At 34.3% G+C, this 17,656-nt stretch overlaps 1 non-coding gene and 1 pseudogene across 1 annotated transcript; both read left to right on the top strand.

Annotated features, from left to right (window-relative positions):
- Positions 1-2,463: 2,463 nt before the first annotated feature.
- LOC107887354 (F-box/kelch-repeat protein At2g44130-like) lies at positions 2,464-4,112 on the top strand (annotated as a pseudogene).
- Positions 4,113-16,045: 11,933 nt separating this feature from the next.
- On the top strand, positions 16,046-16,151 carry LOC121227672 (small nucleolar RNA R71). Its single transcript, XR_005925224.1, has one exon. It is a non-coding gene; the product is annotated as a small nucleolar RNA R71 (small nucleolar RNA).
- Positions 16,152-17,656: the final 1,505 nt, after the last annotated feature.

Raw genomic sequence — 17,656 nt, 5'->3', positions numbered from 1 at the left:
TATTTAAAAAATGCATAATTTTGATACACATCTTTTTCATTTTCTCTTCTCTTATTTTTTCTATTTTCATTTATTTTATTTTTCTTTCCTACTAAGCACACTTAAAATTTATTTCTTTCTACTTTTTTTACTCACTCCTCTCATCCTTCCACTTTTCCACTCACCCAAGCCCACATTGAAACTTACTAAAAATTGAAAAGGCTTTTTGACTATTAACTTTAACAGTTGACCGTTAACATTAATTGCCCTAATTTTAACTCAGTTAAAGCCATCTCGTGTCACAACCAAGGCGCAACATATGGCAAAAAAATATAAAAATAAAAAACAATAAAAGTTATAAAATTATTAAATTTTAATTGAAATATAAAAAATTTAAAAATATAAAATTTTATAAAAATTATAAAATGCATCGAAAAAACCCTTTAACCATTGACCATTAAAATTAACGACCCCCAATTTTTTCCAGTTAAAGCCTTTATATGTCACAACACAGTGTGACTTGTGGTAAAAAATGATAAAAAAAATAAAAATTATAGAAAAATTATAAAATGCTTCTTTTAGTACAATCATTTTTATAATTTTTTACATATTTTATATTTATTTATATTTTGTATAATTTTCTTACAACTTTATAAAATTTTATAATTTTTTTCTATATTTCTATATATTTATAATTTTATAAAATTTAAATTTTTAAATATTTTTTATTAAAATTTAATCATTTTATAAATTTTATTTTTATTTTTATAATTATTTGTCACATGCCATGCTGTGGTTGTGACACGTGATAGCTTTAACTGAAAAAATTAAGTTGGTTCAAGTACCCAATTGAGTGAAAAAAAGAGGCTTAATTGCTTTTTGAAAAAGTTTGAGGGCCTTTTTAGTGCATTTTGAAAGTTCAAGTATCCAATTGAATGTAAAAAAAAAAAAGAAGCATGGGCTTAATTGCTTTTTTTGAAAAAAATTTAAGGGTTTTTTTTATGCATTATGAAAATTCAGGTACCCCAGTTAGTGCAAAAAAAAGGACTTAATTGCTTTTTTTAAAAAAGTTTAAGGGTTTTTTACACCATCGAGCCAAAAAATATAAAGATAAATTTAACTTTTAATATTTACCTCTTTTGTCACTTTGGTTTTAATTTTTTATAATCAATTTGACCCTCATTCTCTTAAATTTAGTCAAATTATTATTTTTTGGTTGAAAAAGTTAATTGACCTGTTAAAATTTCAATAACAATTAACAGCTCGTATAATTGTGTATCTGTATTTTATAAAAATTAAACAAAATTATTAAGAATATAAAATATTTTAACAAAAAATCAAAATGTACATTATTTTAAAAAAAAATTATTCACATCAGTAATAAAATATACATAAATTGTCATGTAAATTACTATGTCAATGTCACTAAAATTTTAAATTTCCAATTATTTGACAACTTGAGGGTTAAAATGAAAAAAGAAATAGCTAAAGTAGCAAAATGGTAAATGTATCATATTTTGAAAAAATAATATTAAAAATTAGCATTCGCCGTCAGTAAGTGTTAGAGCATGTATTTAAATGCATTGTACTTCGTCAACCCTAGAAAAGAAACTACAATCATAAAGAAGCCTCTTAAAATGTTTGATAGAAAATAGGTAGGAAGCATGATAAACGGTGAATAAAATACAAACGCGTCAGATTCAAAGTTGGAGTGTTACTTTGCTTCCTGTGAGCAACTGTTAAATTGATTGATTTGACAACAAAAAACAGTTGCATAGAACTTATCTACAAACTAGAATCCTGAAACTTCAAAAATATTAGTGATTCACAAGGTTGTATAATTACTCTTATCCAAATTAAAATTATTTTATATATAATACTGAAAATAAAATTTGATAATAACATGTAACTAATTTATTATGATAATTCTAAAATAAAATTTTTAAATATTTTTAAGTAACTAATATATATTATTTTAAATTAATTGAAATTAAATATAATAATAAATTATATTTAATAATTTAATTGTGGATCGAGTGAGGTCATAGATAATATATTTTATCTAAATTATTAATAAATTAATAAAATATTATGATTTAAATAAAATTTTAATGAAGTAGAGAAATTTGACTAATATTTTTATTTCTAGTATTGTTGACATCAACATACTATTAGAAAAGCATATTTATTTAAATATGTGATAAATGCACATATTTTAAAAAAAGTAAACAAGTAAAAGAGAAATTAAATTGGTCCAATCAGTGTCATTGCCCATCAAGTCTGGCAAATTGTCGTTTCTTTGATATCCCTAACTGGTATTCTAGAAGATTTTACGTATGGTCGGCATCTAATCGTTTTGTTCTCAATTATCATTTTTGTCAATAATTGAGAATGGATTGAAAAGGAAAAGGAAAAAGTATCAAATTTTAGAGAAAATTTAACAAATGTAGGGAAAAAAACAAAAAGGTTACGATTTTGTTGAATTTTTTGTATTATTTTGTGAATTATTTGATTTGATATTCCTATAAAATTTATTTGCAACTAATAATGATATATTATAAAATATATTTAAAAAAAAAGTGTTGTGATCACGATGAGCAAATTGGAATCACGTCAGTAGAGGCGAGAGACCATCATCAACAAGGTTTCCTTTTCTCATTTACCTGATCAAATTAGAACCGGTAGATCTGATGAAAATGGGTCCCGCTAATACTAATCATAAGCAGACAACTGTCACATGTGGTCCCATAATTTGCACTCATCCTCTCTGCCACAACAACCAGTCAAAATATCTCCTTCAGTATGAATTTAATTTAGCGAAACGTACATGTGTCACTCATCCATAGAGTAATGCCCTTTTCGGCCATCGTCTGTTATATATAACCAAAACCTTCGAGAAAGTTTCAAGAAATGGAAATTTTTGAGTTTTCAACCGAATTGCTTCCGGGTTTGCCTGAAGAACTCGGTCTTGAGTGCTTATCTCGGCTACCTCACACATCTCACAGACTTGTCTCCCGAGTTTGTCATCGATGGCGGGATTTGCTTCAAAGCCCTGATTTTTATTACCATCGCAAGAAACTAGGCTACACCCAAAAAGTCGCTTGCTTGGTTTTAAATTTTAATGGTGGAACCGTGAATGGACCTAAAAAACCGGGTGTATCACCGAGTTACGGGATTGCTGTGTTTGACTCGGTGAATCAGAGATGGGATAGACTCGCCCCGGTTTACAGGTACCCAAATGGCTTGCCTTTGTTTTGTCAATTAGCAAGCTGTGAGGGGAAGCTTGTGGTGATGGGCGGGTGGGACCCGGTGAGTTACGATCCGGTTACTGACGTTTTTATCTACGACTTCATGACTCAGCAATGGAGACAAGGGAAGGATATGCCGTCAAAAAGATCCTTCTTTGCAATCGGAGCATGTTTAGGTCGGGTTTTTATAGCGGGCGGCCACGACGAGAACAAGAACGCGTTAAGAAGCGCGTGGGTTTATGATTTGAGAAAGGACGAGTGGAGTCAGCTGGGGGAGATGAGTGAAGAGCGAGACGAGTGTGAAGGAGTGGTGATTGAGGAAGACGAGTTCTGGGTCGTGAGTGGGTACAGAACGGAGAGCCAAGGTCAATTTGATGGGAGTGCCAACGTCTACGGGTTAAAATCGGGACAGTGGAGGCGGGTCGAAGGGGTTTGGGAACCTGGTCGGTGCCCGAGGTCGTGCGTGGGGATGGGGAAAGATGGGAAATTGGTGAATTGGGCAGAGTTGAACCCAGCGGTTCGGGTCGGAGCATGTGGGATCTCGCTTGGAGGGCGGGTTTTGGTTACGGGGTCGGGGTATCAAGGTGGACCTCATGGGTATTACATGGTGGAAATGAAGGAAGGGCAAAATAGTAAATTGGAGAAACTCACTGTCCCTGATGAGTTTCTCTGGGTTTGTCCAATCAGGCTGCTATGCGGAAATTTGATGCAGTAGGCATCATTTTGTTCTAATTTTTCTTTTAATACGAGTAATTCAACTCTCTTGTAGAGAAAAGCTGTTCTATTTTTCATTTCTCCAGATGATGTAAAATTTTGAAAAAAATATATATTTGCACTAAAATACGGTGGTATTAAAATTAAAATGTAATGTAATAAAATTATTAGGTTATGAATTCAAGAAACCAGGGAGGAAGTCAGAAATACGATACGGCCAGCGGAATCGAACGCCATGATTTCCAGTGGAAGGACATGCTATTCCAATGAATAATGATGCCAAACGTGAAATTAATGCCTAGGCAAACCATTTAAAGCATAGGTTGAAATGATTTCAGTGGAGTGGGGGATGCAAAGAGCTCCACCACAACAGCCGCTGACTTTTTACATTTTCATGTATTCCCCTACAAGGCCATAATCGCTACATAGACTGGCTTAAAACCTCCTGTTTTGTAGTTAAGAGTTACAGTCTAAATAAATGAGCTATTTAAGTTACTTGTAAATATGTTCTTGTTTTTAATCAAATCAGTTTTTCATATTCTTGATATCAAAATGAGTGAAACTCCACCTTGTACAAGCGAAGAGCCGTGTGATTTAGGTGATGGAGGTTGGGTGAGAAAGGGGATGATATTATTGGAGCTAGGAGAGAGGTGAAAATGTATTAATGGTGATGTGATGATTGCCTTATCAAAATGGTTATGTAACACCCCATACACGATTTGGTCGCCGGGTCTGAGTTACGGATTGTTACTATCGTTGTCGGAGTAATTATAGTCATATATACATCATACAACCAATCACACATGCAATTTAATTATTTCACATTCATTCTATAATATATAAACATTTTCGAGTCTCATACAAGCTTACAAAAGCTCTTTTACTAACCCGAGATTAAACTAGGACCAAAATGTAAAGTTTTCAAAGTTTCGAATCAACATCGCAATATCATGACTTCTATGTCGCGACATCGTCAATCAATAAGTCACATCGCGACGTTACTCATTGTTGGCTCATGTCACGACATTGAGGACTCGAGGTCTTAATGTTGCCCTTGCTTTAGCAACTTAACACTTTGGTACATATTCCAAGCTTTCAAACAATCACCTAAATGCTTTCATACATATTTCCACAATCCAATACCATCATTTCATAACAATTTAAACCAATTCATTCTTATGATCATTTAAAATCAAAAATCCATATAATACAAACAAGTATTGATCATTTAAGTATAACCAACTCATTTATTAAACTAAGTATACCAACTAACTTCATCTTTTAATTCAAAAATATCAAACTTGTGCTATATGGAAACCAAGCACCTAAATGGTCTTTACATGAATCTAACAATGGACATACTAAGCTATATATATATCATGCTTAACATTCAAGCTTACCATTTTCAATTCATTCACCAACTTATGTATTTTAACCATTTCAATTTGCAACCTTAAACATACTAAGCTTAAGTAAGTTCAAGATCATCATTTTTAATAGAATCAAACTTTGCCAAACCATGCATCAATTAAGTCACATGCAATACTTAATATACAATATCAACCATTACCTCATTTATCACATAACTATCAACTCAAAATGACTATATGCACACTAAGGTGCCCTTATATACATGCCACAACATTTGGACTCAAAATGAACATAATTCTATCGTCTTTTGATAGTGTGTGCTTCACGCTAATCCGACTTGGTGAGTTCCTCAAGGTGATGATCTACAAGTAGAGAGGCAACTAGAGTAAGCATACAAATGCATAGTAAATTCAAATGTAAATACTATGCTTACCTTGATCACTTAAAAGATGCTAACTACTAATCATTTTGGTATAAAATTTGGTTATCCTTGGCAAATAATGTCATAGCTAATCACATGCCAATTGATCGCGTCTCGGTGTGCGTAAACTGAAGCTTAAAAATATACAATTAAATATGTATGAGTCATGTCAAATCGTAATATAGTTAATTTTACAACAAAATATCAAAAGTGTCATTGCCCAGTTTTCAGTGGTGTTGGAAATGACGGTTTTAGAACCTCGTATTCCTATGATCGAGTTAGTAAATATAATTTATTAATATTTACGAGTTAATTATATTATTATAATGAATTTTGGTATGATGAATTTGTTAAGTGGACAGTTATCTTAGGTACAAGTGTATTGATCCTAAAGTCAGTGGTTTTAGAAAATAAGAAATCGAGACCTCATTGCTGTAAATCGAACCAATAAATATTTTTAGTAAATATTTAAAGAGTTATTGTATAAGTGAATTGAATTTTGGTTAGATAATTTTGTCAAATTAGTGATTAATTAAGGTATAAGGACTAAATTGTAAAAATCATAAAAGTTAATCACTATTGAATTTTATTAGCTAAAATGCATAACTAGTAACTATTTAAGGTTTTAAGTGCCAATTTACCACTTTTTAATATTAATGGGCGATTAGTGTCTTTATTTAAGCAAAATATATGCTTTAATTAAATTAAAATTTTGATAAAATATAATAAAACATAAGAAAATGAAAGTGGGCATCTTCACTTTCGCATTTATCTTCACCGAATGCTTAAAACAAAAAAAGAGAAGCCATGATTGTGTGCTTCAATTTCTTCGGCCATTGCATGGTAAGATTTTCAAAATTGTTTTTCGTAAATTTTATGTTTTTGAGATTATTGTAATTTAAATAAGTTAACCCTAATAATAAATCATAAAACTGTTAAAGTTTTTAAAATATTTCTATTGATGATTTTTGAAGCTTTTAGTGTTAAATGATTTTATTGAAAGCTTAGATACTATTAAGGACTAGTTTATAAAGTGAAATTGATTAGTTTTGAGTTTAGGGATTTGTAACGACTTGAAAGTCAATGGAGTCAGAAATGATGGTTTCAGAATACTATTTTCCAAGGATAGGATCAATGCATATTATTTATTAATATTTACGAGGATATTACAGTATTATATTGAAGTTTGGTCTAATAATTTTGGTTATTTGGAAGTTAGATAGGGTACGAGTATCTCGGTCCTAATGTCGATGGCTTAAAAAAATTAAAGTATCGGGATCTCGTTTTCGTAAACTAGACTCGTAAATATTTAATAAAAATATTTACGAAATTATTTTAGAAACAAACTGAATTTCAATTAAATAATTTCATTGAATTAGTGTGTAATTTGAGTACAATGACTAAATCAAACTAGTGATAAAAGTAGGATTTAATACGAAATTAAAAGGTGGATTTAGGTTAAATGACTTATTAAGTAAATGAACCATTATTTATATAGGCATGTGATAGTGGACGGTTATGGTAATATTATAAGTATTATATGCTAAGTTATTATAATACTTAAATTATAATTGTATTATAAAAAATTATAATGTTAATAATAATGTTAGATGTTAGTGAGTGGAGAGAAGGAAGCCAAGCATATTTTTCTTTTAATTTTCTTCTTTCCGAAACAAATGGAAAGGGGAGAATCTAATAAAAATTTTTTAGTGGTGTTGAAAATAGTGGTTTTGAAGCTATTAAATTTGACGAGTAAGTTTGTAAATATTATTATTTAATATTTACGAGACAGGTGTGATTTTTACAAAAGGTTTTTGATTTGATAATTTATGTTATATACGTGTTTTATTAAGTTCAAGTGGTTTTAGAAAATGAGGTATTGGGATCTTGTTTTTATAAACCGAGCCGTAAATATTTTTATAAATATTTACGGAGTGTCATTAAGGTGGTATTAAAGTTTTGTTGAAAAAAATTAACGTTTTGATAGTTAATGAATTAAAAATGACCAAATTAAAAAAAAAGTGCATTCCCAGGACTCTGTTCCCGTAAATCGGACTCGTAAATATTTAAGCTAGTTGTGTAATTAATTAGGTTTCGATTAAGTAAATTTACTTGAATTAAAAGTAATTAAGTTTAAGGACTAAATTGCATATAGAGTGAAAGTTGAATTATAGATTAAAGAATAATTAAAGAGACTAAAGAAGCAATTATACCTTATTCCATTAAGTGGAAGGTATTAGTAACTTACATGTGTAAATTTATTTTATATATATTATAATATCAAAGTTAAAATATATATTATAATATGTTTGCTTAATTATTAAGTATATATATTATATAATAATAATAATAAAACAAAAAAGTATTAAAAGAAAGAAAGCCTTACGAAACAGATAGAAAAGAAAGAAAAAAAAAAGAAAAAAAAGAAAAAAAAGAGAAAGAAGAAAGGAAGAAAGAAGGGTCAACGCACTGTTTAGGGATTTCTAGCGTTCAAAATTTAATTGGTTAGTTAATTTAGTTTCTTTTTTTTGTAATTTTTATGTTTCTGGAATCCTGGTGTTAAGTATTACCCAAACCATGTCAAAATTTTAGCATTGATTGAGTTTTTAAAGGTTGTTAATGTTAAATAATCTTATTATTAGGGATTAAATTGATAGATTTTTAAGCTAGAAATGAAAAAATGATTAAATTATAGAATAAATTATAAATTTTGAGTAATAGTGGTCGGGTGATTCGTAACAAGTAATAAATATTTATAATGAAGATCACACCTAGACTAACTATTATCACGACGAAAAGGCAAGCGCACCTATCGAACAATAGTATAGTAATGGCAAGACCGGGATATCATACCCAAGGGAACCAAAAGTACTAGTAATAACTATCTTTTTATTATCTAGCCTAAGAATAAAAAGGTTTGTTTTAATTAACTAATTATTTAAACTAATTAACTGATTTAATTAAAGCAAAAAGAAAATTTGGAAAAAGACTTAAAGAAAAGCAATTGATAAAGATGACACCCAAAGAGGAATCCACCTAGATTTCACTTGTTATCTGACTCTGAACCGAACGATTTATTCACTTGACTTGATCCGTGAGACTCCCTAACCTATGTTATTATCCCTTTCAAGACTAATAACGTCTAACCCTCAGTTGAATTAATCGAAATTTCTTTCTTAATTAAAACCCCTAGGGAAGCAGTAAATCACTCTATGGACTCCCATATTAGGTTTCACCCTAATTCGGCAAAATCTCGTAACCCTATTTCTAGGCGATCAACTTCGCTTAATTATGCCAATCTACTCTTAGGCAGGGTCTATTCCTCCTCTGCATAAGCACATCAAAATTAATACCCGGAATATTAACTCAAGCATTAAGAACACATAATTAAGAACAAATCAAGCATTTATCATACAGTTCAGATAATAATAACAAGATCCATCATAGGTTTTATCCCCCTTAGGTATCTAAGGGGTTTAGTTCATAATAAAATAAGAGTATATCTCAAAAGTATGAAAATAACAAAACATAAAGAAAACTCTAAAACCCCTGAAGGAATTCTGAGAGAGATCTTCAGTCTTGGAGTAGCTCTGGCTTTTGAGATGGATCGTCTAGCTTTCTTCAAGTAATTCCTGGCGTGTGGTTCTGTATTCCAGAAAAGTTTTGGCAAGAGCGGCCTCTTTCTAGGTCACACTTAGGGTGTTTATATAGGCTTTGGATTGGCTTTCTTCCTCAATAAGTACCATTTTCCATGTAAAATACAACTCTTTGAAAAAGGGACACGCCCGTGTGCCACGACTGTGTAACGTGATTACCAGGCCGTGTTCGATCCGTTGAATTGCACACGGCCGTGTGGGCTCAATGGTCAAGTCGTGTGAATCGTGAAAACCTTGGTCGGCACCCCCGAAGGCCACGGGCGTGTGAGATGCCCGTGTGGCAAGGCTTAGGCCGTGTCATCTTCTCGATTTGGCCTGTTTTGTCCCTTTTTAGCTCGTTTTTGGCTCCTTTCGACTCTTGGTGCTCTCCTGAGTACAAAACATGAAATAACCAGATTAAGAGCACTAAAATCCACAAATCTAGTAATAAATATCCATAAATATGCTAAGTATTTAGGGTATAGATATGTATAATTTGGCGTTTATCAAATACCCCACACTTAAGCATTTGCTTGTCCTCAAGCAAAATTCTCATTTACTGCTAGAATTCATTCTTCTCAATCACATAATCGTTACTGATAATGTTACAAGTTATTCCACAGAAAATCATACAGTGAGAATTCAACTATAAGGGCATTAAAAGCCTCAAACAATCTAAATCGAATATTTTGATAATAAAATCATAGGTAATCTCCTTCCTCTAAGTAATTAATTCAGTCTTAAATATACAAGAGATGACATCCTTACTAAAGATTCACTCAAATCACTCAAAGTGTTTAAGGTTCAAGATTAAGCACTCGATTGTCTAACATGAAAAGTTATTACCATAGGCTTGCATGAAAATCAAATCTCCACCACTTGTAATTGATATGATACACTAATCAAAAAGGTCTTTGCATGGTTGTAACGGGGTTTAGGTTACAGGTATGGATACAAGCTGAAGAGACAAAGGTTAGAATCGAGATAATTTTAATATATTACCCCACTATCAAAAACTTAATTACTGAACCACAAACAAATATCTAGAACTATTTTACATGAGTTCATGACAACTTTAGCTTACTGAGAATTACATTTTTTTTAAGAACAAATCAAATCGATACAATATAGAAATCATACTTCATGATCCAGTAACAAAAAATGGTGAACATAGCGAGGTAACAATATTAAATTCAATCTCAATAAAAAGGGTCAAATTCAGTAGGAGGATTTCAACAATAATGGGTTAATGATGAGGGTTAATCAATGAAAAAGGGTTAGTAGGCTCAAGGGGTTTCACTAAGGGTTTAATTATGTGAGAAGGCTTTTTATGGAGTAAATGGGTTAAATCCTAAGTGCCTTTATCATCTCAGCATATCAAATCATACGTGTGATTTCGATATGTATAATCGAAACAAGTTCTAGAATAACAGTTCAATGTTGACACACTCAAACCACAAAAGAAGTGAGCAAGAAAGAAAGCTATATGCTCAAAAGGCTAAAAAATCTCACAAAAAATTTGGGTTTTTGATGTCATTAATGTATACTTAAGATTTCAAGATAATACCTCAATTTAGGAAAATAATCTAAAAAATTTTAGTTCTCAAAATATCAACTTATCATGCTCGATTCTTTAAGGTCCTATAATCAAATAATCATGCATAATTCCCTTGGTCTAATTCACAACATATCAACAATAATTGTAGATCAATCAGAATTTATTCTATCAATATTATGAGAAAATCACTTAAGCACAAGACCAAATTCAGGGATTTGAGAATAATGCAAAAAGTTAGGTTTCATGTTTACCCCTTCCACACTTAAGATGTACATTGCCCTCAATGTACAAAGATATATTATTCAAAATAAAGAAAATCATAAGAGGAAAGAAGGTGAAACTCCCTGTTATATGGATGTGGAGCTTGATTCTAAGGATGAAGTGTTCGGGGAAAGTGGTGGCTGCTATTGTTCTTGGCTAGATGAAGAAATTAGGTCGTTGAACATGGCACTCGTGAGGTATTGTTTCCCTTTTGTTTCCTCATTCCGTAAAATATTCCTAGCAGCTTTGCTTGGAAGTCTGTAGAATCATGAAGAGTTTATTAAGAGTTAGTGTGGAAGAGAGCGTAGTGGAATTACTTGTTAGAAATACCAAAAAATAGAAAAGTAATATTTACTAATATAGATATGTCTTTCAAAATAAAATAATAAAATTGAAATGAAAATAAAAATCAAAAGAAAAATAAAAATAAAATAAAATAAAAATAAAAATAAATAAAAAAATAGGAGGAGTCAATGATCCTCGTCGGTGGAGCCCTCAGGTGGTGGTGCTGGAGTGGCGATGCGGAAGTGTTGGCACAGCTACTGTATCATGGCCTGCATATCGTCCATCTGTCGGTCCCGTCGCCGATCTCGCTCGTGGATCATCTCGAACTGTGTAAAGAAATACTGCTCGAAATGGGCGAGTCGGTCGGAAAGGTGTGCCAATGAAGTAGCCGCATGAGCTAGTTGTTCCCTAAGTGGCACGGTAGAAGGCTCCTCATGTTGTGGGGGAATATCATCAGGGATGTCCTCAAGATCATCCTTTTCAATGGCATGCGAGAGACGGTAATGAGGAGGATCGGTCCCACGTTGACGCTCGATCATCCTCATGTGTAACATAGTCGTGATGTCCTGTGGGGACATCTGACCTATCAGGGTAAGCGTTGATGACTGGGCCGTGTGCTGAGGAGGCCGAAGTATCTGGCAAGGCCGATAGAGATCACTCCCTTCCTATGCCGTTCGGTCTGATGGTGAATGGCAAAAGTAATAAAGTATGCTAAGTTGGTCACGTGTGCATTCACCATACACCATAAATAGTAGGCGTCGTGGGTGGTGACGACGCCAGTGCTCTCTCTCCTTTCGGTCAAGGTGTATGCCAATATAACATGAAGATATCGTAGGGAAGGGGGGAGAGCTGAAGCCTTCGAGCGGCTGGGGTCGTAGGTGAAAGAGAGTGGTGCCAAAGCCTTCCAGCACAAGGAGGAGGAGATGTGGATATTATGTGGTAGTGCATTCATGTCCTCCTCCTCCATAAACTTATCGGTGTAAAGTCCCAGAGCAACTCCAAACTCTGGGACAATCATCGAAAGAACTAGACCGCCTAATCGAAAGTGAATGGTGTCTGAGTCATCATTGTTCGTCATCACCACCTGTAAATAAAAGTTCTTTCGACCGTCTAATCGAAAGTGAATGGTGTCTGAGTCGTCATTGGTCGTCATCACCACCTGTAAATAAAAAGTAGAGCATAATTCTAAAGCTAGCTCTAAATAAGTGGGCTCGGTAATAGTGAAGAACCGTTTCCATGGGTCTGTGGACAGGAGGGTGCGGATGGCGTCAGCGAGCTGGGCTTGCTCTACGGCAGCCCAGTCGATGCAGCGACCTATGGTGATGGGTCGTACGCATAGTATCAGAAATAGCTCCTTTTACGAACCTTGTGGAAATTTAGGGAACGGGTGCTGAACTTCAGCTGTAGCACGCACCGAGGAAGAACTCGGTCCTCTACGTCTCTTTGAGGATGGGACCGTAGCCTTCTTTCCTCTTGATGACGACATAATGTACCTGAAAATATATGAGCATTGATAGAATCCAAGATACATCAGTAGTTAAACAAGTGGCCCAAAACTAGTATATGCTATTTGGTAGCTTAAATAATTCAAATAAAGAAAATTCTAAGGCAAATTATATTACTTGTCTAAAGCAAAATATTACAATATCTATGTAAAGCATGTAGAACACTAATGTAGCAATACAAATTGGAAAAACAAAGTTGAGAAAGGGAACCAAAGGCTGCTGTATGGCGGCGCACGGGCCTGTTGATGTCGAGTACGGGCGCGTGACGCGGGGGTATAGTCGTGTGGAGGAAAAATGGAGGATATAGATAGGGGAAAGTGAAGATTAATGCAAGGGGAATGGATTTTAGGGTGGTTTGAGGGTTGGGGAAGTGAGAATCTTGGAAATGGTGGCTAGAATAAGGATTAGGGAGTGGGGAGGAGGAGTTTTCGGCTAGGGTTTTGAAAGGGGGAAGAAGATGAACAATGGTTTGTTTATATAGGAGAGGGTCACACGGCCTAGGGCCACGCCCGTGTACTTTGAGGGTGAGCCCGTATTTTTTGAAATTTTCAATTTAGGTCGTGCCCGGCTACTGTCCCACGCCCATGTATCTTAGGCGTGTGTGGCACACGGCCATGGTGCACGGCCGTGCCTAGCTTTGTTCGCTTCTCCCACGCCCGTATGTTATGGTAGCATGCCCGAGTATTGTTGTACATGCTGAATGGCACGAGCGTGTCGCACACCTGCGTCGAAGAAATAGAATCGAGCCTTGTCCCTAGAACTCCCGTGGGTTTTCATTCCCATGCCCGTGTATTCCTATCAAGTTCACCCATGACCATGTTGCACGGATTTATCGTACCCCGTGTTTTGGGGAAATCATATCCTACTTCAACACGACCTATCGCACGGCCGTGTCTCTTCCCCTATTTGGCCACTGCTTTAGGCACGCCCGTGTGCCTAGCCGTGTGTGCTGAAAACTTTGCAATTCAAAGATTAAGTTAATTGATTCGAAGTGTGAGAAAATAAAAATAAAAATAAAGAAATCAAAATATGTTAGTGCTCGGGTTACCTCCCGAGAAGCGCTTATTTATAGTCTAAGCTCGACTTACCTCTCCGTTGAATGATCATGGTGGTTCGAGGAGTTTATACTCCTCATTCCTGTTGTCAATTTTAAAATAAGGTTTTAAACAGTTGTTGTTTACCTTAAAAGTGCCGAACTTGGGATGACTCACCTCCACTGTACCGAATGGAAAAATACTAAGTACCGTAAGAGAGATTTCCTTATTTGGCGTGGTAGTGACAATTTGAGGATCAACGGCATCTAGTAAGACTGTATCGCCGACCTGAAGTTGATTAGGAGAGGTATCGGGCTTGTTTTTATATAGTTTTGGTTTATCATGTGTTCTCGCTGTTCGTCTAGCTCCTCTATCTGTAGTCTTTGTTCTTCATGGACGGCTTTGTTCTCTTCATGATAGTAGCGCACTATCTCTGTTGTCTTTGTTCAAGGAAGTTCCTGCAAGGACGATTGAATATTAGTTTTATTATCGACAGTTTTTATAGCATTATCTTGAGTCTTAGAGGTTTTGACTGAGTCGCGTGCTTGGAGTGTTACTGTGTCGTCACCTACACGAATTGTTAGCTCTCCTGTGCCTACATTAATAATGGTTCTGACAGTTGCTAAAAATAGTCGTCCTAAAATTAGAGGTACCTCGTTATCCTCATCCATATCTAAGACAACGAAGTCTACTGGGTAAATAAATTTATCAATTTTAATGAGAACGTCTTCAATAATACACTTAGGAAATTTAACTGTTTTGTAAGCCAATTGTATGCTCATCCTAGTCTGTTTGGGTTTACCGAGACCTAGTCTTTTAAACATTTTATATGGCATAACATTTATACCTGCCCCTAGATCAACTAAAGCATTATTCACAGATAGACTACCAATTAAGCAAGGAATTGTAAAAATCCCTAGATCTTTCAATTTGTTAGGTACCTCATTCTTTAGAATAGCTGAGCAGACTGCATTGAGTTCCACATGCAATGTAGCGTCTAATTTCCTTTTATTGCTCAGAAGTTCTTTTAAGAATTTTGCTGAGTTGGGCATCTACGAAAGAACTTCAATAAAGGGTAAGTTAATATGTAATTTCTTTAAGAGTTTGACAAACTTACTGAATTGTTCTTCTGTTCTGTCTTTAGTCATCGCTTTAGGATATGGCACACGAGGTTCATGATTTGTACTTACCTGTTTGGGATCATTATTGTTTACCTCTTCTCGTTCTTTGTTCATCGCGTTGTCTTGCTGTATTTCTGGATTAGGTGTAATGAATCCTTCCGTATCTTGAATGCTAATTGCATTGAGTTGTTCCCTCGGATTAGGTTCAGTATTACTTGGTAGGCTACCTTATGGTCGTTCGAAGATTAGTTTGGACAGCTGGCCTATTTGAGTTTCCAGTCCTTAGATTGATGCTTGTTGATTCTTAAGTGCTGTCTCGGTATTTTGGAAACGGGTTTCTGTCACCAAGATGAATTTAGAAAGCATCCCTTCGAGGTTTGGTTTTTTCTCTTGTTGATAAGGTGGCTGTTGAAAACCCTGAGGATTTTGTGGCTTTGGATTTCTTTGATCTCCTCAGGAAAAATTTGGGTGGTTCCTCCAACATGCATTATAAGTATTACTATATGGGTTATTTTGAGATCTAAAGTTATTATTACCTATATAGTTGACTTGATCCTCTTCGGTTGTGGGATTGAAGGATTGATATTCTGTATGCACACCTCCTCCACTTGAGTCACACCTCATTACTGGATGTACCTGCGTAGAACCAAGAAAACTATCAATCTTTTTATTGAAAAGTTCTACCTGATTTGAGAGCATGGTGACTGAATCGATGTTATAGACGCCGGCTATTTTCGTTGGCTTTGTCCTCATAACTTGCCACTGATAGTTATTCAGTGACATCTCCTCTATAAATTCATATGTATCTTCCGGTGTTTTATTGTTGATGGTTCCGCCAGCAGCTGCGTCAATCATTTGTCTTGTCAAGGGATTCACACCATTGTAGAACGTTTGAACTTGCAGCCAAAGCGGTAACCCATAGTGAGGGCACCTTCTCAGTAAGTCCTTGTATCACTCCCATGCATCGTAAAGTGTTTTAAATCCATCTGTACAAAAGAAGAAATATCATTACGCAATTTAGCCGTTTTAGCCGGCGGAAAATATTTTAGTAAAAATTTCTCGGTCATTTGTTCCCAAGTAGTGATAGACCCTCGTGGTAACGAGTTCAAACACTATTTAGCTTTGTTTCTTAGTGAAAAGGGAAATAACTGAAAACAAATGGCATTATCAGAAACGCCATTAATTTTGAATGTATCGCAAAATTCAAGAAAATTTGCCAAGTGCGTGTTGGGATCCTTATCCTGCAAACCATCAAACACTATATCATCTGAATTATGTTAGGTTTTAGTTTGAAATTATTCACAACAATAGCAGGTCTAACTATACTAGACTTAGTTCCTGTTAAAGAAGGTTTAGCATAATCATGCATAGTACGTGGAGAAGGATTTTGATTAGTTGCAATTGCAGGAGGCAGCTGATCGCTTGGGTTTTCAACCATCTCTTCGGTTGGGGGTTGAGTATTGTCTTCTTGCTCGTTCTCCGTGTATTGTAAATTACGCCTTATTTCTCTTTGATTTTTGCGAATTGTACGATCGATTTCTTTGTCAAAGAGTAATGGTCCTGACGGGTTTCTTCTAGTCATAAACTATAAAAACCTGCTAAGAGAGAGAAAAAGTAAATTAATAAATAATAAAATAAAACAAAATTGCAAGAAAAATAAATGGCTAAAGTAATAAAAATTTAGTGTTCCTAATATTTCAGTTCCCTGGCAACGACGCCAAAAACTTGATCACGTGATTCGTAACAAGTAATAAATATTTATAATGAAGATCAAACTTAGACTAACTATTATCACGACGAAAAGGCAAGTGCACCTATCGAACAATAGAATAGTAATGACAAGACCGGGATATCGTACCCAAGGGAACCAAAAGTACTAATAATAACTATCTTTTTATTATCTAGCCTAAGAATAAAAGGGTTTGTTTTAATTAACTAATTATTTAAACTAATTAACTGATTTAATTAAAGCAAAAAGAAAATTTGGAAAAAGACTCGAAGAAAAGCAATTGATAAAGACGACACCCAATGAGGAATCCACCTAGATTTCACTTGTTATCTGACTCTGAACCGGATGATTTATTCACTTGACTTGATCCGTGAGACTCCCTAACCTATGTTATTATCCCTTTCGAGACTAATAACGTCTAACCCTCAGTTGAATTAATCGAAATTTCTTTCTTAATTAAAACCCCTAGGGAAGCAGTAAATCACTCTATGGACTCCCATATTAAGTTTCACCCTAATCCGGTAAAATCTCGTAACCCTATTTCAAGGCCTTCGATCAACTCCACTTAATTATGCCAAATCTACTCTTAGGCAGGGTCTATTCCTCCTCTGCATAAGCATATCAAATCATGAATTAATACCCGGAATATTAACTCAAGCATTAAGAACACATAATTAAGAACAAATCTAGTATTTATCATACAGTTCAGATAATAATAACAAGATCCATCAGAGGTTTTATCCCCCTTAGGTATTTAAGGGGTTTAGTTCATAATAAAAGAAGAGTACATCTCAA

The sequence above is a fragment of the Gossypium hirsutum genome, chromosome A03 (assembly GCF_007990345.1).
Source record: "Gossypium hirsutum isolate 1008001.06 chromosome A03, Gossypium_hirsutum_v2.1, whole genome shotgun sequence".
In the NCBI taxonomy this organism is placed as follows: domain Eukaryota; kingdom Viridiplantae; phylum Streptophyta; class Magnoliopsida; order Malvales; family Malvaceae; genus Gossypium; species Gossypium hirsutum.
This window is presented reverse-complemented; position numbering and strand designations above follow the sequence as displayed.